Source organism: Bubalus kerabau, chromosome 4, assembly GCF_029407905.1.
Source record: "Bubalus kerabau isolate K-KA32 ecotype Philippines breed swamp buffalo chromosome 4, PCC_UOA_SB_1v2, whole genome shotgun sequence".
Lineage (NCBI taxonomy): Eukaryota > Metazoa > Chordata > Mammalia > Artiodactyla > Bovidae > Bubalus > Bubalus kerabau.
This window is the reverse complement of record NC_073627.1, coordinates 15,692,795-15,718,931: the sequence shown is the minus strand read 5'-3', so window position 1 is coordinate 15,718,931 and position 26,137 is coordinate 15,692,795. Positions and strand designations below refer to the sequence as shown.

The 26,137-nt window shown below is 47.8% G+C and overlaps 1 protein-coding gene and 1 long non-coding RNA gene across 4 annotated transcripts in view; one reads left to right on the top strand and one right to left on the bottom strand.

The window, feature by feature from the left end:
• Positions 1 to 18,196, bottom strand: part of TEX2 (testis expressed 2) — a 120,441-nt gene extending 102,245 nt beyond the window's left edge. For 2 of the 3 annotated variants that reach the window (XM_055575511.1, XM_055575514.1), the window contains exon 1: positions 18,059 to 18,196. The gene's annotated coding sequence lies outside the window, so the exon portion shown is untranslated. Of the gene's footprint in view, positions 1 to 5,377; positions 5,507 to 18,058 lie in introns of all 3 variants that reach the window. The other variant, XM_055575512.1, reaches the window with a different exon arrangement.
• Positions 18,197 to 18,364: 168 nt separating this feature from the next.
• On the top strand, positions 18,365 to 25,578 carry LOC129651161 (uncharacterized). The gene is made up of 4 exons (XR_008714053.1): positions 18,365 to 19,226; positions 20,021 to 22,227; positions 24,666 to 24,799; positions 25,243 to 25,578. It is a non-coding gene; the product is annotated as an uncharacterized LOC129651161 (long non-coding RNA).
• Positions 25,579 to 26,137: the final 559 nt, after the last annotated feature.

Here is a 26,137-nt window from a genome sequence, read left to right as displayed (position 1 = left end):
ATCACTCAAGATACAGGACACATCTCCATAGAAACTTTCCTCCCAGGCAAGTTTTATCTTTGAGCATTTCTACATCAAAATGTAACCCTAAAGTCATTGTTTCCACTGGTCTCTGACCCTCTCAACACACTGTGTCCTAGATATTAAAGAATTTTCAATGTTCTGTAAGAATTAATACTTGTACATTTGCCCTCCCATTTAAAAAATTTTTTTTTAATTTTTGTTTTAATAAATTTGTTCTCTGTGAGGTTTTTCTAACATGGAAATTTAAATATACTACAGATTACACAAACTCTTCACTTCCATCAATCCCAGATGCTGGACCTGCTGATCACACACCCTTTGTTTCTACGAGCCATGGAAGAAAGTGACTTTGTTACTCTAAAATCTCATTGTCATTTCACCCAGTTACCAATGTTCTTTCACACAAATGGCAATTTTTGGTCTTTCTTCCAAAAATGTGACCAAAGGTACAATGAAAGGCTGAAAATTACTGTCTTCTGCTTGTTCTCCTGGACTACCATCTCCCTCTAGCATTTCTTCTAAACCAAAAGGTACCATTGTATTTGGAAAATAATCAAGTTTTTAGAAAAAGGTACCTTTATGCTATTATTTCCAGAATGACTCAGATAACACCAAAGGGGAAATTACAATCTGCTGAGAAAATTGTAAAATAATTTCTAATTCTGTTTGCTATAATTTGACAATTCTATCTTAAATAGTCTAGAAAATGTACCATTGTGAGATGTCTCAAAGCCATTATCCTAATTGAAATCTATTTAAATGGACTAGTCAGTTTGTTTTCAAGTCACATAAAAGCACACACAGACCAGAGATCCTGCCTATTAAATCAAGGGGGGATGGTATGCCTGTAAAGTACATGTTGCCAAAGGAGTAGAGATTTTAACCTCAAATACCTCAGCCATCTATCATGGCATATGTAAGTGGTGGTCTAGAGAGCTTCACATGCCAACATACATGCGAAATAAAGTACTGAACAGCCCTCCTTTTTAAAAAATCCAAGTCAGGAAAAGCAGACACGTTCTGTTCATCAGGCTGGTTTTCACTCCCAAGTTTTTGTTTCCCACATGTTTCACTGTTTTCTTTAAACAGTAAACAGACCTTTCACTTCTCTGCATTCATAGAAAAGTGGAATGGAGAATCCCAAACAGTTGACTTGGGAATGCACTGCATTTTTTGGATAGCTTTCCATTAAAATGGGACAGAGGAGGGAGGTAAACTGGCCGGGGTCCCAGGTACAATGGGGAGAAGGAAAACTTAGGGGCTGGCGAGAAATAATTCACCTTCGGGAAACAGAGCCAGGGCCATAACTTCCTCTGTATTTACAATCCACGGTGCTGACTCTTCATTAATTTTAGATGAGTTTCACAGTAGGTTTTTTGTAATTACCAACAGCTTGCATTACTAGCACAGGAGCCGACTCTATCAATTAAGAGATCCAGTTTCCTAAGCAGAGCCTCCCGGATCACATGCCCACCTTCACATGAAGGTGTGTGCTGCCGGGGAGCTATCGAATCCTCAGAAGTAGCAAGAGAAGAAGACCTTCCTCCAAGACCCCTTTCAGGGCCAGATTCCTGACCCCCCAGAACGCTGGGGGAGAAATTCAGAGAGGGGAAGAAACTCAAACTACCAAAGGTAGATGATGATCACCTTTGACTGTAAATGTAACAGGGTTCTGCTATAATAACGCACATGTCACCAGTGCTGTCTTATATATTGCTCTGCCCCTGGAAGAATGGTCTTTTTTTTTTTTTTTTTTTTTTTTAACTTTTTGGCTCACCGCATGGCATGGGGGAATCTTAGTTCCCCAATCAGGGATCGAACACAAGCCAAGCCCCTGGCAGTGGAAGCACAGAGTCTCAACTGCTAGACCACCAAGGAAGTCCCAAGAACAGTCCTTCTGAAAGCAATTTCTTCTGTCTTTTCTGCCTCTAGCAAAACTAGAATAAGGAATATAAAACAGAATCATACTTTTATAAGCAGAGCTCATATCCTAGGACACACATGAGGTCCACAAGGAAAGAAGGGAGCCAGTGACAGTGAGGGCAGGTGTGGGTTCCTGACCAGTTGGAGGCTGCAAGAGGAGATTGCTGGACTTCAGGCTAGCAATGGTAAGCTGAGACCCAAGGGGCAGAGTCGAACAAGGCTGCAAGGCTCAGACTCCCAGTTCTCTTTCTACTTCAGGGCCCCGTTTCTGGCTGCAGACCAAGAATCATCAGACCCAACAGAAAAGCCCACGAGAGGGAAAAGATTAACTTAGAAGGCATTAGGATAAAAACAGAAGGAAGAAAAGGTGGTATAAAAGAGATAAACCCAAGAAAAGAGAAGCCCTGGGAGAATTTAGGGGGTTGAGGGGGGAGACTGGGGCACTGATTAAAAGAAATGGACTAAGGAAACCAAGGAGAAGATGTCTTGGTATAAGACACCTGGTTCAGAGGACAACTTTATCAGTGCTCTCCACAAAGGACATCTTAAGGATTTGAGGAGGGCAAAGAGGCCAGTAGTGAGGAGAGAGACTCTCAGGGGTCCAGGCTAGCCTGGCATGACTGGTGAGGAGAAGCCAGGCTTGCACACACAGACTCCCACCCGCTGGGACCCTGGAGCCTTTGTTCCAGGTTCTCCCTCTACTCTGAATTGGTCCCTCCTTTCTAAAAACCTGGCTTCAGAGCTTTTTAGACGAAACATAAAGAAACTTTAGAGCTGGAGTTCTTCCTTAACCTGATAAAATCAACACCCCGGCCCACCACCCCCACCACTCTCACTGCGGCCAAACGCACAGGCGCAAAGAGCCACAGGGTTTCCCATTCGACTTGTGAGAAGACAGCGACTTCTCCCTTCCCCAGCCCAAAGTCAAAAGCCCTGGCTGAAAGAACTCAGCGCACTGTTTCTAGTAGGGGGGTGCTAGTGTCTTGATCCACACCCCTCTGGTTGGTGGGTGCAAGCTCTGTAGGCCATCCGAGAAGGCTGAGGCTCTGCTCTAGGAAGACAACACTGGTCTAGCACCTCCCAAAGCGTCACCAGGACTTTGTACTCCTGGAACCAAGACCTTACTGGGAAAACAGCTGGTTACTTTCTAGACACTCCACAAATAGCCCCAAAATGGAAAAACAAATGAAAATTCCAAAACATACTTTAGTTAAAAAAGAAAAAAAGAAAAACTGGTACGTTGGCTTATAAACTATTAACCTGGGAAAAAAGAATCTAACTAACCACTTTTTAGGGCTTCCCTTGTGGCTCAGCTGGTAAAGAATCCACCTGCAATACGGCAGACCTGGGTTCAATCCCTGGGCTGGGAAGATCCCCTGGAGAAGGGAAAGGCTATCCACTCCAGTATTCTGGCCTGGAGAATTTCATGGACTGTATAGTCCATGGGATCACAAAGAGTCGGGCAGGACTGAGCGACTTTTCACTTTCAACCATTTTATAATTAAGAATTTATCAGGTTTAATTGCTATTCAAATACCAGCTTTTAAGATTTTTGAAATTCCATCTTTAAAAAAAGAATGGCAAAGTGGGTAAGGACTTCCTTTAGGAGATTCACAGAAGACTGGCACTCACTGAGAGTCCAGGCCTGCCCAGTGGCAGTCCCCAAGCACAGCCACTGTCTTCTGAGCAGTGTCATCTGCTGAATGCTCAAAGGATCCTTGGAGGATCAGCCCACACTAACTCAATATAGGGATCACCTATTTGAGAAGCCTTTTCTCAAGCCTCAAAGAATCTGGCCTGAAATCATCATGGTGGTTGGAGGAGGGGTTTTAAAGCCAGTTTCCAGGTTTCCCACTTGTCTGGCCAGACCACTCAGTCCCTTAGCAACAGCATCACACCACTGAGATACTGATGTGACCCCCACAATCACAGGCAGGAAAAGGGGCTGACAGGGCTGAACCACATACCTGCCCCTGTCTCACTGTTGCCAAAACAAGAAACCAAAAACCTCTCATTCATGCTTGAAGTACCAATTAACTCACTTGTAGAAAAGAACTCCTAAAACAGAAAAATGTGGCCAAAAAAATACTCCTTTCTTCCTGAGCTTGAGCACCCCTCTCACTCAACACTAACCAATTACCGGAGCCCACCTGCTCTGTGCTCACTCAGCACAGAGGTGAGTGAGAGGCCAGGAGACCCTGCTGCTGCACTTGGGAGGAGCCCAGGGGAGGCAGGACAGCATTTCTGGGAAGGGAAATTGAAGTTAACAGGTCAACAACTCTGACAGATAACACAGAAAGATTAAAATTCTCATCAAGCCCCAGTAGAGAGAAGTTTTAGAAAACAGTTAAGTCGGCAATTTCTGGAAGATTTCTTCTTAGCTGTGGGTCAAAAATGTATATACTTTAAACATGTCTTACATTTTAATTTGTGAGATTAACACTCTGGCATTATAAATTTACATAGTTGGAAGAACCTCTTGACCATCTGCCCCAGAAAACCCTGGGCCCTGGATTTGTTCCCTGTGCTGCCAAAAATGACTCTTAGCACCTAATCCAGAAACTCAAATTGTGCTTTTTTCCTTCTATGTGATTTTCGTACCACAAATCAGACCTCATGAAATAAAATTTCACTGCAGGCTATTAAGCCTCTGCCAACACCCCTCTCGATCAGTCAAGCCTGAAGACAAAAGCTCAAATGACCAAATGAGTTTGGTTTCAGGCTCAGAGCATGATCAATAGTCATTTCTGTTGGGAGTTTTAGCCTTAAAAAAAAAAATTAATGTTCCTGCTTTACTATAACCTACCCATCAGAATCGAATACCACTCATCACCTCCCCACAGACATTAGCTTACCCTGGGAAATTAAAACGAAAGCAACTCCTTTCCCCTGGGCTTTCCACTACTCTTGACTTATTTTCCACTTCGATCTTGCCTGTGAACTTAACCAAAGCCCGCAGCTCCACCTTCCCTGAGGATGGCTCCCTTCAGACTTCCTAGCACAGGTCCTAGGAGACCCCACTATTTCTATCCTGAACCTGGGTGGGGGAATGGGAAACCGATCAGGGGCCACACAGACTAGTCACTGCCCTGGGCTAATGTTCCCGAGGTCACTAATGGACATCTGGACACGAGGACACAGATGGCCTCCCTTCCAGCTCAGGTGAGGAGCAGGTCCTTCAATTTGATCAAAGGAAGCGACAAAATGAGGTAGGAGATGCTCAGCCCAGTGACTGCAGGGTGGAGAGCAGGCACCGTGGAGCCGGCCTCCCTACCCCGAGCTCTCTGCCAATTGCTGGCCGCAGCCACAGGTCCCCTTGCTGTCTGCATGGCTTCCCCCTGTCCTCGCTGTCAACCGCCTTTTCCTCATTTGTCACCGTTAGGTCCCAGCAGGACCGCGCGCGCACACACACACACACACTTCCCTTTACCTGCTCTCAGAGGTAAAATGATCAGCAAGGTAGGGTTAGAATCTACCACATGGTCCACTCTGAATGGAATTCACCTTATACAAACATCTGCTTGGTCCACTACACCTGCCAGGAGGCGTGTTTTAAAATCTGTCCATGAAAAAAAAAAAAAAAAAATCATTGCCCCCTCAGTCTGGCAGGCAGAGTCCTACAGTGACATAACCTGGCCTCTGCTCTATCATCATTGAAACATTCCCCACCAGCCTTCCACGATCAGGGCACACAGTGAATCTCGCAGAGGTTTTCTTTTAGAGCCAGGTGTACCCACACTACCTGGCTCTATTCTAATCCTCCCTCCCCACCAGATCATAGTTATCCGGCTGAGCTGTTCAGGCTTCCAGGGCATGGAGGTATCACCTGCTCACCCTCCACCAGTGGCGTTCTCAACCAGCTGATGCCAGTTCCCACTTGGGAGTTCCTGGGCACCACTTCAGTACCCACACTGCTGCTAAGTCACACAGGTCTCTATAGTCTCTGGTTCTGCCCTTTTCCTGGACACTTTTCTGTCCCCTTAATATTCAGCTTGCTGCTGCTACCGCTAAGTCGCTTCAGTCGTGTGCGACCCCATAGACGGCAGCCCACCAGGCTCCCCCGTCCCTGGGATTCTCCAGGCAAGAACACTGGAGTGGGTTGCCATTTCCTTCTCCAATGCATGAAAGTGAAAAGTGAAAGTGAAGTCGCTCAGTCGTGTCTGACTCTTTGCGACCCCATGGACTGCAGCTTAAAGCCTTCTTAACCAGACTTGCAAGACTCCCAGAAGACATATCACTCTGGTCTTCATGAAATACCTCCTCTCTGGTTATTGGAGGCTCTGGTTCAGGGAACCAGTCCCTTCCTTCCAAAAATAAAAACAAAAACACACATTTCCTAGGAAACCAGCTAGTGACATCCCATCAAACTGAGAAAACATCCCAGTTTCTCTTTCAGAATCACAAAAGTTATAGAACAAATGTAACCACCATCTCTGCCAAGGCCTTCCATTTCCTAGCTAGAAATTCATGGTTTCTGGTGAAGATCCATGTTTCCCCTGAGTCTCTCCCACATGACAAGAGGATCTGAGGAGCACCCGCAAGCTCCTCCCCTCAGCTAGAAGTAGCCCAGGAAGAGGGCGTCTCCTCACCGGCAGGGTCGGGACCTGCCTCTGTTCTTCCCAGACAAGGCACAACTAGAATCCCCACCCACTGCTGCCAAGAGTGCTTCCCAGGTGGCTCAGCGATAAAGAATCTGCCTGCCAATGCAGGAGACGAGAGTTCGATCCCCAGGTCGGGAAGACCCCCTGCAAGAGGAAATGGCAACCCATCCAACCCACTCCAGTATCCTTGCCTGGGAAATCTCACAGAGGAGCCTGGCGGGCTACATACAGTCCATGGGGTCGCAGAGTCAGAGGTGACTGAGGACAACACTGCCAAGAACTCTTTTTAGGACCCACCTGGCATGATTTTGGAGTAGCGCCACCACCTGTGGGACACAGCCCAGGGGTGCCAATGGGAATAAGAACCATGGTGGAAAGCGAGGAAAGAGAGACAAACATGAACAGGGCAGAATCCCAACTCTAGAAAGACAGGAAGACTACTACATCCCTGTCTGTGGGTTGTATACGGAAGACTCCAACCGTGAGTTCTTAAATCGGAGCCCAGGGCAACTAAGCATATACTCAGTGAGAGTGATGCCTCCTGAGGGCAGGGATAGGAAGTCAAACAGGGGGCCACCCTTAACTCGGCAGGCAAATGCTTTTCAAGTGTGGGTCAAGACATGTTTCTCCTGTGAGACAGTGCTAAACCCACCAGACAGCTCCAACCACAGATTCCCATGGACTATCCCTCCACCCTCAGCCCCCAGCCTGGCCATTTCCCTTCTCAGGTTATCCTGCTCTAAAAACTATTCAATCCTTCCAATAAATCCAAGTGTTAGAGAGCATTATTCAAGGTCCCCCATGTTCCTAATGTGCTTACACTCATTCATTCATTTATTCACTCACCCAGCAAACATTTAAGAAGCTCGTGCAGCAGGTCAGATGCTGAGCGAGGCACTGGTATATAATTGCGAGCACAATGGATGAGGTCCCTGCCCTCCCAGAAGTGGGAAAGCAGATGTCTCCTAAAGAATACGTCACAACAACAGCGAGAAGTAGTGTAAAGAACAAGAGAGAAAAAGGGAGCGAGGTGAGGAGGTGGAGCTGCTTCCCGAAGAGGGAGATGCACGGTGGTTCAGTTTCTGAAAGGCTGAGCTCTCTTCCAGCTGGGAACAGAAGGGTCATGGACTGTAATTAACTGAGAGGGGAGAGGCCTGGGGCCAGGCCACAGCAGAGGCGGGCGGGGGGCACTGAATCACACAGGACTTTGCAGACCAGGTTCAGAATGTGGCTCTTATCCTGGGAGCAACAAAAAGCCTTCCTAGGATGGGGAACAAGGATGTGGTGTGATCATATTAGGAATTTTTAAGAGAAAGAGACCACTCTGGCTGCCGAAGGGTGAAGAGATTAGAGAAGAGGGAAAGCAGCTGTGAGAAGAACAGGGGGAAGGCTGCTGCTACCTTCAAAACCAAGAGAGTTGTTTGGACTAGAGTGGTGGCAGTGAAGCTGAAGAGAAAGAGAACTGTTCAAGAGATGTTTAAGAGATGAAAATAACAGCACCTGGCAACGGACGAGATAAGAGCCAGCTTGCATTTGCAGTGAAGAGAAATGTCAATTACCTCCGGCAGCAAATATTGGCTGTATACACTCTGCAGCTCACTGGTATTACACTTACTTCCTTTGGCACCTATTTTTCAGAATTTCTAGACAAATTTAAAGCTCTTCTCCTTACTTGCTCTTAAATCCATTCTTAAAAACTGTCATCTGTTTTTGAAACATATTTATTGAGCATGTACTATGTGCTGGGGAGGAAAAGGTGACTACCACAGCCCAGGCCCTTGGCATGTCTCCTCTGAACCTCTAAACCCCCCTGGCAGTGAACGCAGCTACCAAGGGTAAGGTCACCCGACCACCTGAAACCTTCATATGAGCCACGCAATAGATTTCCGTCTACCTCTTAGAAACCTTCTGTGATGCAAGAGCAGCACAAGCGCTTTGCATTGGAGACAGTCACTCCTTCTTTCATAAGATCTGAGCCCTGGAAGACATCCCGCACCAAATCTAACCTCTCAGATTACTGAGCTGCCAAAACTGTGCTCTCAGAGGAACACCATGAACCCCAAGAGGCAATTCTTCCTTCTACAGAATCAAACTCCTTTTCTCTAAAATATACCAAGTTCGGGACCTACACGAGAATTGTGCTTTCTCATTTGTTGTCCAAATTAGTTTCTGCAGGATTTTTCCTATTGCAGAGATTGAACAGTGTAGCTCCAGGATTTACGACACCATCAGTGTGGCCACATGGAGCTATTTAACTGAAAACTAAGATTAAAACATCAGTTTCTCAGTTGCACTAGCCACCTTGCAAGTGTTTGATAGTCAAGGCAGCTAGAGGCCACCATATTGACAGCACAGATGAAGCACATTCTCAACGCTACAGAAGGGTCTGTCGGAAAGAATTCCAGAGGTGCTGCTACAAGGTTCTCTGCAGGTTTGAATTATCCTTAAAAGACACACAAAAGTTTAACAGATAGAGACTTTCAATATATAGTTGTGTCCTCCTTGATTTTATAAGTGAATGCTATAATCTGGAGAAGGCAATGGCACCCCACTCCAGTACTCTTGCCTGGAAAATCCCATGGACGGAGGAGCCTGGTAGGCTGCAGTCCATGGGGTTGCTAAGAGTCGGACACAACTGAGCGACCTCACTGTCACTTTTCACTTTCATGCATTGGAGAAGGAAATGGCAACCCACTCCAGTGTTCTTGCCTGGAGAATCCCAGGGACAGTGGAGCCTGGTGGGCTGCCATCTATGGGGTCACACAGAGTCGGACAGAACTGAAGCAACTTAGCAGCAGCAGCAGCTATGAAATGAAGTGAAGTCGCTCGGTCATGTCTGACTCTTTACGACCCCATGGACTCTAGCCTACCAGGCTCCTTCGTCCATGGGATTTTCCAGGCAAGAGTACTAGAGTGGGTTGCCATTTCTTTCTCCAGGGGATATTCCCAACCCAGGGATTGAACCCAGGTCTCCTGCATCGCAGACAGACGCTTTACCGTCTAAGCCACCAGGGAAGCCTTAGCAGCAGCTATAATCTGAACTTAATATACACCAAAAAATAGTGCTTTTTAGTCAGTCTCATAGTTTGGGGTTTGTGTATATTTTATTTGCCAGGAATGTTGAAAATAACCATGTGATTCCTTGTGAGGAAGAAAGGGACCAGGATTTCACAAGCCACTGTGAAGACTGTCTTATTCTTTCCATGTGTGCGTGTGTGTGTGTGTGTGTGTGTGCGCACGTGCGCATGTGCATGCACGCTCAGTTGTGTCTCTTTGTTACCCCCATGGGCTGTAACCTGCCCAAGGCTCCTTTGTCCATGGAATTTTCCAGACAAGCATACTGGAATGGGTTGCCAATTCCTTCTTCAGGGGATCTTCCTGACCCAGAGACTGAACCTGTGTCTCTTGTGTCTCCTGCATTGGCAGGCAGATTCTTTACCACTGCACCACCTGGGAAGCTTCTTTCATATATATCTTACATATTGCCCAATGCAGTTGATATTCTCAGTAAATACACAGATTATTTGGCCATCTAATTTTGTGCCTACTTTTCATAAGCAAGTCTATACGGGGCTTGCAAGAAATGTTCGTTTCAGATTTAGAATGGCAACCACTAACACCAGTCCTGTAATTATGTCCTGTAATGATGCAGCATGCAGGAATTTCTCTAGGACCATATCTACCATGTGATTTTATATCCCAAAGACACATTTATACTGTGACAGAAAATCCACCAACAATGCTTCAAATGTGAAACTACATGGGAACAAGATTGGAAAATGTTGATAATTACTCAAACTGAGTGACAGATACAGGAGGCTCATTTTTTCTTCTTTACTTTTGTGTATTTAAAATTTCTCTCCAGAATAATGGACTCTTTTTTTCTCAAGGAACTAATGCAATTATACACAAATTCAATCTGTTCTAACACATACTCTGGAGGGTAATTATAAACTTTGATAGGGCTGGGTGCACAGCATTTTACCAAACCTCTCAAGCCAGGCCAAGAACCAACCCAGCCAGCAACCTGTTTTATGAAGTTCTCCTCCTGTGTGATCCCAGGCTATGGTGGGCGTCAGGAAGCACCGCACTGAGCGTCTTCAGAGGCTGGGTTCAGGTGGGTTCTGTTCTCAGCTGCTCGGAGCCGTCATGCTTACCACCTGACAATAAGGCCACTGTCTGCCTCATCTTATCGGAAGAAAAGGCTGATAATCGACTTCCCTCCCCATCCCAACACTAATGCAGATGCCCGCAGACTGAGGAACAATGCTTCCGGTCCACCCCAGCTTTCAGGTGAGCCCTGCCTGCGCTGCAGAGGCCCCACGGCAAGCGCTGCCCAGCAGCCGGGCTGTGGCTAGCATGTGGCCACCCCACACCACACCACACAGGGACGCCTCCAGTGGACATGTGCAGGGGCCATTTCGGTCCCACCTGCCGCCCTCTGGCTACTTTACACCCAGGATGATGGAAATGTGGACCCCAAAACACAAGCTCATCTCCTTCCAGGCCAAGTAAGTCAGCAAACCCCTGTAAGACATTCCCACGGTGTCTCGAGCACTGACAGGCTGGGAGTCCCAGCCTTTCCCCTCCGCTCCGTGTTGCACCTGCCTCTCCTTCCTTATCCGCTCCTCTGGCTCCTCCTCACCGCAGCCACACCGGCCACAAGCCACTCCCTCCCTTGAGGCGCCTTCCCAACACTGGCTCCCTCCCTTTATTCTTTCTCAGGGCCTGTTTTCTCCTCCCTCAGAGGAAGGAGACTTCCAACTTCTCACAATTTAATGTATACAACACACACGTCAGTTGACTTGTTTACTGTCTAGACTACATAATGCGCTGTGTGCCAGCAGGAAACACATCTGTTTCGCTCCCCATTGGATTTCTTTCCAATGCTAAGCGCAATGCTTGGCTCCAGACACTCAGAGAGACACTTGTTTAATGAGTGATGATCGCTGTTCAGTCAGTCCTTTCAGTGGTAAGATTTTTTAATTTTGTATTTCCAGCCCCAAATGATACATAGAACCATCTTGAGGAACACTGCTTAAAAGACATTAAGTGTAAGAAAGGACTTAAAACTGAGAGAGAGAACAGGCCAGCTTATGTCAGCTTTAAGTAACAAACGTGAAATGAAACTTATGAAATGCATACTGGGATTCTCAAAGGTTATTTGCAGGAATAATCCTGCAAGGATGTGGGTGGGGGTGGTTTTAAACCTCAAAACCTAAACAAGCTGAAGAGGGCTCCTCTTGCCCTGTCCTGGTCTCAACTGTTAGGATAAGCCCAGGAGGGGCTCAGCGTGTCCAATCATCTCTTTGGGGGGAAGCCCTTAGAACCAATCTTCTGGGCAAACCCAACAAAGGTCACTAGGTTGTTTCAAAGCCCACCCATCAGCCACTCCAGCAGCTTCTTCGCAGAAAGGCCAGATTCTTCTCTCAACAGTCCTATCTATGCTCACAGTGGCCTGGCCAGTGGCTTGTGTTCACCAAAGAAAAACCAAAGAGGCCTTAAGTCTTCTGCAACTCCCATAGGGGTCGTCCTTAAATTTAACAAAGTTCTCCCAACACACTGCAGACGTTCTCAAGGAGAACTCAGAATTTAAACTGGGGTCAGTACACAGTAAGAGGCTGGGAATGTATGACCCCAAAGCAAAGGGAAATCTCACTTTTTGAACTGAGAAAACTTCCAGGGAACATGGCTTAGAAGATTTCAAAATGTGGCAGGGTCCACCTGATACAACCACAGAACTCACACTGGGGAGCAACATAAGCCTGAGTTCTAGTCCCAGCCATAAGCCCTTGTCCTCGCTGCATGATCTTGAACGCGTTACTTAACTCTGAACTTCGGCTTTCTCATTTTAGAATAAGATTGATACTAGGGTCTACTATTCATAAGGGCTTCCCAGGAGGTGCAGGGGTAAAGAATCCGCCTGCCGATGGAGACGAATGAGACTGGGGTTTGATCCCTGGGTCAGGAAGACCCCCTGCAGTAGGAAATGGTAACTCATTCCAGTATTCTTGCCTGGACAATTCCATGGACAGAGGAGCCTGGGCGGTCCATAGGGTCACAAAGAGTCAGACACGATTGAGCACAAGCATTCCCAGGATGATGCGAGGTTGAAAAGTGGGGCAGTGCCTGGCATACAGCAGCTCTCCATAAATGACAGTGCTCTTATTGTTCTCACCTGCCCATGTTTTCTCATTACAAAAGCACCAGCACGAACACCCACCTGAGACTTCAGGAGTCCTTTCCTTTCGAACATTTACCTTCTCAGATCCTTAAATTCATCAACTCACATAATCAACGACACTGTACTGGAGGGAGCGGGAGGAGGAGACTAAGAAATCAAGTCCGCACTTTGAAGAGAACTTCAAGGTCCAGAGTGGGGAAATGAAGTGCCCAAGACACACATAATAACTGGAGAACCCCCCAGAAGGCCAACAGGTCTCTTAACACCAACTGCGGTGCTCTCTGCACCTCACTCAGAAACTCAGGGTTTCTGTACTTGCCTCCGAGCACCCTTCTGATGAATGGGGCTGCAGAGACACTTCACACGATGCAATTAAGCATCACAAGGAGCTTGGCCAGAGGCAACATGGAATCTTGCACAAAATCCTGAGGTGCTTTAAAATTCACACATAGTATTCACATCAGCCCAGGTTTCCAAAGTTCTCATAAAGACAGTTATTTTTAACTTGGGATTTGAAGTTGACAAAGAACTTAATGAATAGGCAGGGAGCTGTCTGTCCATGGCTGGTTAGCTCCTGAAGTTAATGCTTCTCACGGGGACAAAAGTCAGCCAAAGGACAGAGCTCCATACAAACTGGAAAATGTTCCTGCAGCCCACAGATCATGGATTACTGCCTGGGCTCCGAGTGGCAAATCTTACAAGACGCTCCCTAGCTTCCCTCCAGAGCCACCTACCAGTTAACCTTACGTTCTGTCATTCGACAGCATCACGTGTTCCTGGCTCATGCTGTGCCAGGCACACAAATGACTTCGTGTAATCCTCACAACTACTGACAGAGAATGTACTAGCATGGTTCATCTGACCTCGGACCCCACTAGGACACCATTATTTTATGTACGAAAAAAGGAAGTCCTGCCAAGTACAACTGTCAGACCTCATAGATTTAAAAGATACTTTGGCTTCCCTGGTGGCTCAGACCATGAAAGCATCTGCCTCCAATGCGGGAGACCCAGGTTCGATCCCTGGGTGGGGAAGATCCCCTGGAGAAAGAAATGGCAACCCACTCCAGTACTCTTGCCTGGAAAATCCCATGGACGGAGGAGCCCATGGGTAGGCTACAGCCCATGGGGTCACAAAGAGTCAGACACAACTGAGCAACTTCACTTTCTTTTCTTTTCAGACATGTTAAGCTGAGACAAAGTGTATTGTCTTACATTTGTGGAAATGTGAACACTGTCCTATTTTACAGATAAAGAAACTGAGGTACACAGAGAAAACAGTTTGCCCAAGGTCACAGAGCTAGTAAATAGAAGCACTGGGATACAGACCTGGTAAGTCTGGTCACCTTTTCATGGCAGTAAACTCAGATTTCCCGAGTCATGTGAATTACCCAAAAACACACCTGACAAAGAGGCAGGACACAGGGGGCTAACACCCGCCCCGCCACGAGCACATCAACTACGGCAATTCTCTGAACACCTCTGAACCTGGCCCTTCACATGCCCAAGAAGGCACTGTGCGAGACTAGGATAATCTGCCTTTTCTTCGGCAAAAGCAGCACGGTATGCCACGGAAAACGTACATCTGGAATCAGAAAGTCCCAGACTGAAGTTCTCGTTCCAGGGAATTCCCTGGTGGTTCAGTGGTTAGGACTCTGCTTTCACTGCCGAGGGCCTAGGTTCAATCCTTGGTCAGAGAACTAAGATCTTGTTCCACCAACTAACCAGCTTATGTCCTGGGCAAGCTACTGAACTGCTCTCAGTTTCCTCTCCTGTAAATTGAGACTCTGTGTGTGTGTGCCTGCGCGCGCCTGCCTGCTCAGTCACTCAGTCGTATCTCTTTGCGACCCCATGTACTGACCTGCCACGCTCCTCTGTCCATGGAACTTTCTAGGCAATACTAGAGCAGGTTACCATGTTCTACGCCAGGGGATCTTCCCAACCCAGGGGTCGAACCTGCATCTCTCATGTCTCTTGCATTGGCAGGTGGATTCTTTATCACTGCACCACCTGGGAAGTCCAACATTGAGGCTACCAGCATCTGTCTCCCTTAGAGGGCTGCCAAGGACAAGAGAGGATATATTGGGTTGGCCAAAACGTGCATTCAAGTTTCTCCATAAGATGTTATGGGAAAACCCGAATGAACTTTATGACCAGCCCAATATACACAGAGAAAGCAGCAATGGCAGAGCTGGAATTCAGCAAATGCTCTTTCTATAATGACCACCTTTTGCTTTGGGACAGAATTAAAGAACAAACAATTCCCTGTGACCTCAGCAATTCCCCAGGGGGACACTCTGGTGAGAATAAGGATCAGACAGAAGAAAGCTGACCCTGAGAGCCACTCAGGCAAAGAAAATGAACTGGAAGCACCTGGAGGGCAGGGACAGCTGCCTGACTTCTAAACTTCTGAGTAAACTCACTGACAGAGGGAAAGGTTAAAAAGAACTTAACACCATCAAACGGAGAAGGCAATGGCACCCCACTCCAGTACTCTTGCCTGGAAAATCCCATGGACGGAGGAGTCTGGTAGGCTGCAGTCCATGGGGTCACTAAGGGTCAGACACGACTGAGCAACTTCACTTTCACTTTTCACTTTCATGCATTGGAGAAGGAAATGGCAACCCACTCCAGTATTCTTGCCTGGAGAATCCCAGGGACGGGAGAGCCTGGTGGGCTGCCGTCTATGGGGTCGCACAGAGTCGGACACGATTGAAGCAACTTAGCAGCAGCAGCAGCAACACCATCAAAAGACACTGGTCAACAGATATGAGGATGAAGAGATACCACATCTGACACAGAAAGCAGTCTTGGAAGATCCAGTTTGATACCAAAAGTGACCTACAGGGGATTTCCCCACTGTCCTGTTTCGTTCTTATGATAAGTAATATTCTGTGCATTTCACCTCTTTCTTTCTTCAAGAGCTTCAGAAAATCCTCATAAGTTATGAGCTTTGGGAGGGAAGGTGAGCCATATAGATGTAGAAACAAACTCCTGACCTGCCTTTTTTCGCCATCATACCCAGAATGCCTCAAAGTTTCTGGCACATGGCCAACTCTCAACAAAAATTAGTTGAGTGAATATTTTTTGACTATATGCCATTTCACTGGGACCAGAACTCCCAAACATCCTATACATTTATCCTACCTAAAAGACCAACAACTGTCTTTCCTGCTTCTTTTCCAGATGCATTCCAAAACCATAATATCTAATATGCAAACGATACACTCGGCAATGCTGTTTCTCCAATCCTCTCACGTGATTACTTTCTACTTGCTCTTCAAACCTCCAACAAGGCGCGGTCCCCTTAGTCCCACCAAAACCCGTGCACTCTCTCTTCCCCTTCCTCTGTCCAGCCCTTGGGCTACTCGACAATTGCCTCAATTACCACCATTATCTGAATTGGTTTGTTAATCTCCTTCCTCTCAGGCATAGCACCTTTCCTGGAGATAAATGCAGGCAAGTCCAGTTCACCCACAGCTCTCCACCACCCCCAACCCTGAGGCCCTTGTGAAAAAAAGAAACTATATGGCAAAAATCCCACTCTACCCTCATCGTCTCAGGAGGCTGTTTGTTTTACATAAAGTTTAGCTCAATCACCAACTTTTAGAAGAATCTGAAAGAATGCTGTAATGATTTAAGGGTTGGGTAAGAGCACTCAATGGTAAAGCATCTGCCTGCCAATTCAGGAGACTCAGGCAGTTTGATCCCTGAGTCAGGAAGATCACCTGGAGAAGGAAATTGCAACCCTCTCCAGTATTCTTGCCTGGGAAGCCCCATGGACTGGCAGGCTACAGTCCATGGGGCCCCAAAGAGTAGAACCCGACTTAGAGACTAAACAGCAACCAGAGCTGAAAAAATGGCACTTTTGCTCTTTCAATACCTCCCTGAAGATAAGCTGCACTGTGTCACCCAGCTCTAAATCCACAAACCCAGACTTTCAGGAATTCCCTGCCAGTCCAGTGGTAAGGACTTTGTGTGCTCACTGCCTAGGGCTCTGGTTTGATCCCTGGCCCCAGAACTAAGATCTCATTAGCTGGGTGGTCAAAAAACAAAACAAAACAAAACAAAAACAAAAAAAACAACAAACATCTAAACTCTGCAAACACTCCCCATTCCAGAGTTCAAGGACCATTTGCGCCTCCGTTTTTCCTTATTGGCTTCCATATAAAAGTTACTCATTGTTTTCCTTCCAGCTTACATCAGGCTCCTGAAAGGACTCCTTTAAAGCCTTTGATGAAAACCATCAAAACATGCGAAAAGCTGGTTCTTTTCAACGTCTGCGCAGAGCAGCCGCGGTGTCACAACCTAGAACTTCAAACACGAATATGGCAGCACTCCTGCCTTCATGGAGCCCACGCTTTTCCTCCAAATAAAAAAGTATGCCCTCCATGGGCAGCGTCTCTTAAAGACTGTAGTGACAAAGTACTTCACGGCTTTGGAGGAAGAGCGAGGGTGGAGACAGGCTTTGCCCTTACATTAGATGCCCTGTAACCATAACAACCGATGGTTTCAGTAACCATCAACCCACCGAGGGGCTGTTTTCCAAAAGGCATTTTCAAGAGGGGAAAACTCCCCTGCACCGACTCCCGCGTCAGCCGAGCGTTCTGGGGAGCGGTTCAGCCCATCTCTGATCCCACCGATTCGTTCCTGCTGCTCACCAGCAGCAGCACAGCCTCCGCCGTCACACCCCGCGCTCCGGGCAAGGCACCTGGCGTTAGGCCTCAGCCCAATGTCACTTGTTAACCTTCCAAAACCCCCGGCGTTCGGAACGCCGTCGTCTCAAGTCTAAGGCACGCGAACCACCCACTGCCACCCGCGATTTCCAAGAGCTGGCGAAAAACAACCCGAGGAGCTGAGAGCCTCTGAAAGATCCGCTTAAAAGTAACTGCGGTTCTCGACTTCTAGGCGTTTCGCGACGTGAGCGCCGGGGGAGACCAGAACCCGGGGCCCCATTCATAAAACCACAAGCTGTTTTCCCTCAGTTTGAGTGTGGACGGTCCTCCCCGGCCAGGGCCGAGCCCGGAGCCCGTGGACAGCAGGCTGGGGGGCTGGCCGGCGGGCACCTCTGGCGGGGTCAAGCCCAGACCGCCCCACACCGCCCCCAGAGGAAAGAAGGGTGCGCCCGGGGGCCTCGCGGGTAGGCGTCCATGTCAACTTAACCCGGACCGTGACAGCCGGGCGGGGCCCTGGGGGACCGGACCCCCGCGCCCAGCCGCGCCAACGGCCGCCGGCCCCCGGACCCTGAGGAGCCGGAGCCGCCCCCAGCCCCGGCCTTCTTGGTGGGCGCTCCCTCCACCGCTCCGCCCGGCCCAGGGAGCGCTCACCCCGGATCCACTGGCTGCCTCATTGTACTGCGCCGACGCCCGTGCTTCACGGCCGCCGCAGACCCCGCTCCGTTTCGGGCTCGGGCCGCCGTCCTGCCGCCCGCCCGCCCCCGGGGCACCGGCCACCCCGCCCAGCCAGCGGACCCGCCCCGCGCCCGCGGCCGCCGCCGCCAACCAGAGGGCGGCGGGGGCGGAGCCGGCCTCGCGCCAGGCCCGGCCAATCCAGCCCCTACCAGCGCGCCGGGAGCGGCCGCGGAAATGGGTGTGCGATTGGTCGGGTCTGTTAAAGAGGCCGCCGCCCACGGGGCTGGGGAGACGGGCGGCGGCCGGGTTACCTGGGAGAACCTGGGTTGGAAGAGATGAGACCTTCTCTTCTCTCCCTAGTCCGGCAGCTTCGCTCTTCCCAGCACTTTGCATTTATTAATTAACGCTTCCTGAAGTCTAGCAACAAGTGGGGGACAGAACCTGCCTCTGTCAGAAAGAGAAACTGAGGTCCCGAGGGTCTCCTCGCTGGGCACAATGACTGGAATTTGAGTTTCATAGGGCCGTCCGACACATGTGTTCCGTCCAGTCCCAGAAATTGGCGTAAAAATTATCCAGCTTCACCTTGGAGAATTTTGTAAAACATTTAACACACATTCCGTGTGTCTGGAATGCGACTGGGGAAAATATGTATTTTTCAGCGCCCGTCCCCCGAGGTGATTCTGATGTGGGTAGTGTTGGTACAAGAGCAACATACAGGCAGTCACGTATTATTTCAAGTCCCTCGTGGCAATGAAGTTCAAGTGCAACTGCCATAAATAAAGATAAGCTATTCTTTATCCTCAAAAACAGAAATATGGTTGGGAGATTTGCTAGTTTGGCTGGAGGTCGCCTACTGAGAAACTCAGGACAGTTCCCTGAGTGGGTCATGCCAAGAACTGAGTCTGAAGGGCGCCGGGCTGGGCTAAAGCAACAAGGCAGTCTTGTTCTCTAACTCTCTAGACAATGCTTAAATACTTAAATGGCAAAACACACCCTTCCTTGTTGCCATCACCAGGCCCAGTCATAACCCCAGGAAGGTGCCTGGATTCCAACGCCATCCAGCCCTGCCCATTCTCCCAAACACATGCCTCTCCTCCTCCCGGTGTCCCGGACATCCATCTGACCCAGAAGCCCCTGCCTGAAAGTGAGTCTCTTCTGCCTAGACCCCTCCTAAGAGAAGCAAACTGCCTCCAAAGAACAACCGTATAGCTGTTGGTGGTGGTGGTGGTCATGGTGTTTTGGCTGGTTGTTTGCTTGTTTTGGTTTTTGCTGTGATTTCTGTGGGTGTTGTGTTTGCCAGGAACAGCTCGACACACACATTCATCAGCCTCATCAAGATTAAGTCTCTGGGTTGCAGACATCACTGCCTGGGAACACTATTTGCTTCCCTTGGCCCTCCCAAAGGAAAAGGAATTCTTGTTTTAAATACAGAGGGTTCCAGCCTTGGGTATCTGGAAATGTGCAACAAAGGCAGTTAGCACTAGAGAAACAGCCCAAAGTTGATCTTGGCCACACCTTAAAACCTCCACCATTTGGTGGAGGTGGAGTGGGCAATGAAGATGGGGGGGGCCTGGAGCTGTACCACTGCAAGGGTCCTGGGGAAGCTGGCACTGTGTATCTCAGAGTGCCCGCCTCCACCTTCCTTGCCCAGGCAAAACCCTACATAAATATTAGGTTAATTAATATAGTGTCAACCTGACCTCAAGCTGGAGGCCCATAAGATCCAGCATGAACACTAAGAGGGAGCCCTTCCTTTTGAAAAGTGAGGAATTTGGATACTTTGAAAAATTAACAAATGTATAATCATGTAATAATATTAACACTTCCTCCTACCTTTAAAAGATTACTCTGGGCCAACACTACGTCAAGATCTTTGTACGCATTAATTCATTTGAAACCTGTGTGGTAGGTGTGGTTGTTATTTTCTCCATTTTACAGATGCAGAAACGGAAGCTCACAGAAGACTGGTAATGTGTCCAAGGTCACAAGACTAGCTTAAGAAAGAGCCAGCCTTCATGACCTCCTAACTGCCTGCTCCAGTGCCTGCCAAAGTGCCCTTCCTTCTTGCCAGAAACAGGACAGCTCACTTCAAAAGGCAAAAGAAGCAAACATCACTGCACTTCTCCAAAAGACAGTATAATGAATATAGCAGCGCTGCCATGAAAGACAGTATAATGAATGTAGCAGCGCTGCCTTGGAGTTTAAGTTCCATTGTGCTAACGTACCATCTGTTTGACCTTGAACAAGACATATCATTAAATCCCTGTGAGCCTCTGACTGCTCATCTATAAAAGGAGATGATGATAACAAATTCTGCCTCCTTGGACTGGCAAGAAAACCAAATCAGTAAAGAATATATATGAAGGTACATGTACTTTGAACTTACAAATGAAAAGAGTGAGTGTTAGACCTTGGTATCTGTGACTCAGTAAAGTGACCAATGACAAAGGCCAGGGATTTTGATGCTAAATTCAAATATCAAACAAGATTCCTTACTTTGTCCCCCAAGTATCTATAGGAACAGTTTAGCACAAAGTGAACTAAATTTTTTCTACCTACAGGAGAGATAGAAGTCACAGAAATTCAAATCTAGGTTATCCCTCTGGCATCTGCCTCCCTTCACCCCTGCCCCTCAACCATCATCCAAGTCTCTCTTACAACCCAGGCTTCAGTTTAAGCCTACAGATTCCAGTATACTTGAATTATTCCCAATTGTGACATTTCAAGACAACCCTTATTTTCTCATGAAACTTAAAAAAAATGCTCTAAGATTTTTACTGCAACTTTTTGACACTGCACTTCTGTCTTGGCAGGAGAAACGGTTATGAAGTACACAAAAACAAAAAAGTTGATCCACTTATACATTGAAAAAATGGTTAGGGACCCATTTTGCCACAAGCTGCACCATTAATGAACAATTACTGAGAGCTCCGTAAGTACCAACTGGTGTGCTCAGCATTGGGGATGAAGACAGTATTTTTTAAGTGCAAAAATGGTGGACTTTTAGCACTAGATCTAGCAGAAAAAGACTGATACATTGATAGACCATTACTGGCCTCCACAGAGTTAAGCCTAAGAGCTATGGGAGGTAGAATAGACATTTATAACCCCTGGGGCACCCCAATAATGTTTCCTTTTTCTAAAAAAATCTTTTATTGTTGCTAGCTTATATATTTATTTTTGTGGCCATGCTGCAGGACACCTGGAATCTGTTTCCCAATCAGATATTGAACCGGCATCCCCTGCATTCAGAGTGCAGAGTCTTAACCAGCGGACCACCAGGGAAGTCCTTGATAATGTTTTAAGGGTGACCAGATGAAGGCTATTGAGAAATCAGAAAGGTAATAAAAACCTAAGGAAGAGTGTTGTCTGCAGGGGTCAAGTGGGGAGAGATCTGAAAGTATATCTTGGGATTTGGAAATTAGAAGGTTACTGACTGTGCTCAGATGTTCAGTCACGTCTGTTTGTGACCCCATGGACTGTAGCCCTCTGGGCTCCTCTGTCCATGGGATTCTCCAGGCAAGAATACTGGAGTGGGTTCCCATTTCCTCCTCTAGAGGATCTTCCCGACCCAGGGATGGAAACTGCTTCTCCTGCATTGGCAGGCGGGTTCTTTACCACAAGTACCACCGTCTCAAGCCCAGGAACTACTGCTTCAGAGGGTTACTGAGGCCACTGACAAAAGCCATGTGGGTGGGCCTGGAGATGCAGACTCTCGCTAGAGCTAGACTGAGAAGAAAAGCTAAGAAGAGAGAATGAAGAGGCCAGGCAGGACGGGACTGATGGGACAGGGTCCCAGGAAGCCCACAGGGACAGGGAAGCAGTCCTTGGGGAGGAAGAGGGTCTGTTCTTCCACTTAAGCTGGATGTAGATAAGAATGGCTGTGGGTGCATATTCATTCATAGATGGAGGGCAGGAAGTTGAGGAAATTCCTGCCTGCTGTTTTCTATTATTTTCGTTCTAAAGTGAGAAACGAAGTCTTCTCTTGAGAGTGGGTGGGAGGTGGTAACCGGGCCTTGAGGAAAACAGTGAAGAACTAGAAAAGCCACCGAGAGGATTGAAAGAGGGAGCTGCCAGATTGAGAGGGAAAATTCCTGGCAGCCCAGGGCCCTTCCATTTGAGGCATTCCCCTTGTGGCTCAGCTGGTAAAGAATCCGCCTGCAATGCCCGAGACCTGGGTTTGATACCTGGGTTGGGAAGATCCCCTGGAGAAGGGAAAGGCTACCCACTCCAGTGTTCTGGCCTGGAGAATTCCATGGACTGTAGAGTCCATGGGGTCACAAAGAGTCAGACACGACTGAGTGACTTTCACCATGACAGGAGTTAGATGGATGGTTATGTGGGGCTTGGCAGCTGGGTCCCGTGTGGAGAATCCAGAGTGAAGAATTTACAGGGTCAGGAGCAGGAGAAACCCAAAACAGTGCAAGGTATAGACAACAGATGGGTCAAAGTGATGGATCGTGGGTTCTAAGTTGGATGGAGATAGAAGGAAATCTGCGGTGGTGGAGGTAGCGGGGCTGCCGCTGGACTGGAAGAAACATGTGGGACAGGAGAGATGGGAAGAAACAGACATGGTGTCAGTTTGGAGTGGGATGGGTTAGGTGAGATGTTCAGAGAAGAGCAATTCTGAGTGATGACAAGCTCAGGTCCGGCCATGGAGTTGGAGTTTCTAAACACACTCAACTCCTGGATTGTCCCCGGTTCCTTTTAGAGAATGATCTGTGGCTGTGTGGCCTCCAGTGCTTTCTGTTCACTCTGCACCACTCTCTGAGATGATGGAGGTGGGAGAGCATCCTCCTCTCTCGTCTGGTTTTCCTTCTAAAATTAAAACCTGTTAATGAACAGAAGGACTCCCACCATTGTCATGGAGACAGGAGCATTTGCAGGAAGGGATGCTGATGGGAAGTCTTCCGGGGTTTTAGAGGTGCCTCACCTGGTGGGTTGATGTACTTGTGAATAATTCCCAGTCATCAGGGAGTGGCAAACAGCCAGCTGATGTCGATTATATATTTGCTAATTAGCATATGAGACCTGAGGTTATTAAATATAAATGTCTCAAAGCTCTGTCATTCTAAGGAAGGACCAGTAGGGGAATGGTGGCTTCTAATTGATGTGGAACAGAGCTAGAGTGGGCTTCTAGGGAGAAATCCTGACCCTTCCCTCCATTTCCCTGCTGACTCTCTGCCCACCCTCTGCTCCATGCAGAGAGCAAATCCATCTCACAGCATTTACTCCCTCCCTTTCCCTCTAACCCGCCATCCTCGAAGCTTTCCAACGACTGGGTCTTCTACTCCGCTCCAGCACGGGAAATTCAGTCTCTAGCTTGTACAGAAGCACCCTGGTGCACAATTTTAACTCCCAGAATGAAGGGTCAGCCCTGCAGCCAACAGGTGCTGGCCCCTACTTCTGTATCTCTTTTCCCCTTAAGTAGCAGAAGTGGGAGGACTCAGCTGGCTTTTTGGGGGTGGGGGATGCTCAGCTTGTAGTTTGTGGGATCTCAGTTCCCTGACCCAGGCCATGGCAGTGAAAGCCCAGGATCCAACCACTAGACCCCCAGTGAACTCCCCCAGCTGGCCTTTTAATAACACATGTGCATCTGTGCTAAGTCAGTTCCGTTGTGTCCAACTCTTTGCGACCCTATGGATTGTAGCCCGCCAGGCTCCTCTATCCAGATTATCCAGGCAAGAATACTGGAGTGAGTTGCCATGCCCTCCTCCAGGGTATTTTCCCGATGCAGGGATCGAACTGGTGTCTCTAATGTCTCCTGCATTGAAGGTGGGTTCTTACGCTAGCACCACCTGGGAAGCCCTTAATGACATACACATCCACCTACACATAGGGGAAGGTGGTTTTCATTTTGAAAACGTGATTTACGTACCCTGATATAGAGTAGCTAGAAGTCAGTCAGAAATATCCACTCCCAATCAGGTTAAACAAAATGAGAAGTGGTAGAACTGCTAGCCTCTGCCGTGTCCGTGTGGCTGCTCTACTCAGCATCTGTGTGATTCAGAAGACAAAGATGGTCTATATTTGGGTAACAGCTTAGGCAAAGAAAGGGTTTCAATCTGTTTGGGCCAAGGTTCCCCCAAAAGCAGAACTTGAGACAAAGCTCACATGTGAGTACGTTGCTCAGGAGCACGAACCCAGGGAACATACCCAGGGCTCAGGAACCCAAGCAAGGATGGGGGCAGAGGCATTTGATCATGCATTACTAGGGTGGCCACTGTCCGGGCTGCTCGATTAGGAGATACTAAGGGGCCCTGAGAAAAACATGTTAGGACCCACCTTCTAGGATAGGGGAGACGGGGGGAGGCATTTATCCAATGGTTTCTGTCCCCATTGGCGAAGACCTATGCACAGGGGTCTGAGCCCTGCTTCCAGGGAGTGCTGGCCTGGCATCGAGTGGGCATCAACAGAGATGCCCTGGGTGTGATCCAGAGACAAAACACTGTCAGACTGTACCTGCTGGAATCTGGTAGAAGAAGACACAGCCACTAGAGTGGTGGCTGAAGATCTCCAGTGGTACATAAGAGGTTTCCAATCCAAAGCCCATTTTTTAAACAGGGTTTCCCTTGTGGCTCAGTGATAAAGAATCCACCTTCCGGTGGAGGAGACGCAGGTTCCATTCCTGGTCCAGGAAGATCCCAGATGCCATGGAGCAACTGTTGCACCTGTGTGATCTAGAGACTGTGCTCCGCAACAAGAGCAGCTGCCTTGGTGAGAAGCCTGCATACTGCAACTAGAGAGTAACCCCTGATCGCCAAAACTAGAGAAAAAAGCCTGCATAGCCATGAAGACCCAGCACAGCCAAAACTAATTTTTTTTTAAAGAGAAGAACATCCCACTGTCCCAAAAAACTTGTCATCTGAAGTTAGGCTGGAGGGACACAAGATTTCAAATGTCTTTTAATGTCATTCTAATGTTCTCTGGCTTTGGGGTCATTTGGACTGGTTTCAGATTTTGCATCTGTCATTTCTGAGCCATGTGACTTTGGAAAAGATATTGAACTTACTTGAACTTCCTTGAATTGTTTCCTCATATATGTTGGAGATATCCATACCATATGTTGTTTTAAAGATTAAGAGTATGCATAAATCCTTAGTGTAGCATCTTTTCATAATAAATGCCCAATTAATGGAAGCTGTTGCTTTTTACTCTAGGGCAAATTCCCAGCCATGGAATTTATTATGTACAGGAAGACAATGGGGTGATATGCCTAAGCCTCAAAAATAGAAGTGAAAGAAGATATCACATGGTTGCAGGCAACAAAAAATGTCTAATACTGTGAAACAACCAAACAGTCCAGTGGCTGAATACCTTGGAGTTTCCAAGAAAGCTCAATTTCAAATGTTCTCTTGTGTTGCTGTTCAGTTGTATCCAACTCTGTGCGACCCCATGGACTGCAGCATGCCAGGTTTCCCTGTCCTTCACCATCTCCCAGAGTTTGTGCAAACTCACGTCTGTTGAGTTGGTGATGCTATCCAACCATCTCTCCTCCTGCCCTCAATCTTTCCCAGCATCAGGGTATTTTCCAATAAGTCAGCTCTTCACATCAGATAGCCAAAGTATTGGAGCTTCAGCATCAGTCCTTCCAGTGAATATTCAGGGTTGATTTCCTTTAGGATTGACTGGTTTGATCTCCTTGCAGTCCAAGGGATTCTCAAGTCTTCTCCAACATCACAGTTTGAAAGCATCAATTATTCTCTTGTGTTGCCCCAGTACAAAAACGCCCGTTTGAGGGGTGGTCACCTTTTCCTTGGCTCAGAAAATAGCATTATATGTACATCCCACTAGGAAGGGGATCATCAGTCCTCCAGTTTCTTTTGCTCTACCAATCCCTGGAGTGTGGGAAACACAGCTCTTCTTTTTCTTTTTTAAAATGTTTATTTATCTATTTCTTTTGGGGATCTGCTCATATCAGGGATTGAACCCGTGTATCTTGCATTGGCAGGTGAATTCTTGACCACTGAGCCACCTGGGTTTCCCTGGTGGCTCCAACGGTAAAGAATCCGCCTGCAATTTGGGACACCTGGGTTCGATCCCTAGGTTGGGAAG